At 31.9% G+C, this 1,311-nt stretch overlaps 1 protein-coding gene across 1 annotated transcript in view; it reads right to left on the bottom strand.

The window, feature by feature from the left end:
- SLC44A5 (solute carrier family 44, member 5) overlaps positions 1-1,311 on the bottom strand; it is a 119,515-nt gene that overhangs the window by 14,610 nt on the left and 103,594 nt on the right. The gene's annotated exons all lie outside the window — the stretch shown is intronic.

The following is a 1,311-nucleotide window of genomic DNA, read 5'->3' as shown; positions in this document are numbered from 1 at the left end:
ACTGTGATAATAGGCAAGTGTCATAAGGTTGTTCTTTAGCTTCTAAATTTTATAAGAGTTATATTTCTGGATCCTTTATTTGAAAAAATCTATTAAGAAGTCTCCATATTCCCACAGGAAATACAGAAAAATTCAGTCAAGCCTTGCCACTGCCCACGTTTCAACACAAAAGTTATAAAATGGATCAATCCCTTCTTAAAATTATATAAATCCCAGAATTAGAAAGATATTTTCTTCTCAGAGGGGAACACAGAGTAAGTAAGGGTTCCTCCTACTAAACTATGTCAAAGACATACAAAACCATTTTCAGTGTAACACACTTTAAATTATCCAACGTCAATATTTTCCCTCTCAAAAAAGATATTGAGAGTAACAATGGAGCATAGTTAAGATACTATCACAACCAGGGAAGCATAGCCCTAAATCATGGATTGGATTCACAAATCTTTATAACAACATAGTGATAAATTCAACTGCATGAGGTAAAAGTGCTTTAGAGAAGGCAATGTATATGTGGCATTTGGGTTTGCAAAGAAGCAGCTTAGTAGATAAAAAATAATCTACTTACCATAATATAGGCATTTCTGTTTAAAAACTTTACTACTTTTTCCAAACACCAGAAACAGCATTTCAGGCAGCATTGTAGCAATTTAGAAAACTTGTTGTGAGCATCTATGAAAAAGGGGGATTTAAATCTATTAATAATTGTAACTGAACCCTATGAATCAAAATAAATAACAAAATACTTAAAATGGGCTTTAAAATTTTTATCGTGATAAAATATACATAATATAAAATTTGCCATTTTAACCATTTTTAATTGTGCAATTCAATGGCATTGACTACATTTACAATGTTGTGCAACCATCACCACTATCCATTTCCAGAATTTTTGTCAACTCAAATAGAAATTCTGTACCCATTCAACAGTAACTCCTCATTCCCCGTTCCCCTGCATCCTAGTAACCTAGATTATACTTCTGTCTGTATGAATTTGCCTCTTCTAGGTACCTCATATAAGAGGAATCACATAATATTTATCTTTGTATCTTGCTTATTTAACTTAGTATATTTCAATGTTCATCATTTCATCCCTTTCTAAGGCTGACTAATATTCCATTTTGTGTGTATAATTTTATTTATCCATTTATCTGTTGGTGAAAATTTGGGTTGTTTCCACCTTTTGGCTATTGTGAATAATGCTGCTGTGAACACTGGTGTGCAGGTATCTGCATCCCTGCTTTCATTCTTTTAAATATATATCTAGACGTGAAATTTCTGGGTCATATAAATTCCATTTTTAACTTTTTA

The sequence above is a fragment of the Propithecus coquereli genome, unplaced genomic scaffold, assembly GCF_000956105.1.
Source record: "Propithecus coquereli isolate 6110/MARCELLA unplaced genomic scaffold, Pcoq_1.0 Scaffold7, whole genome shotgun sequence".
In the NCBI taxonomy this organism is placed as follows: domain Eukaryota; kingdom Metazoa; phylum Chordata; class Mammalia; order Primates; family Indriidae; genus Propithecus; species Propithecus coquereli.
This window is presented reverse-complemented; position numbering and strand designations above follow the sequence as displayed.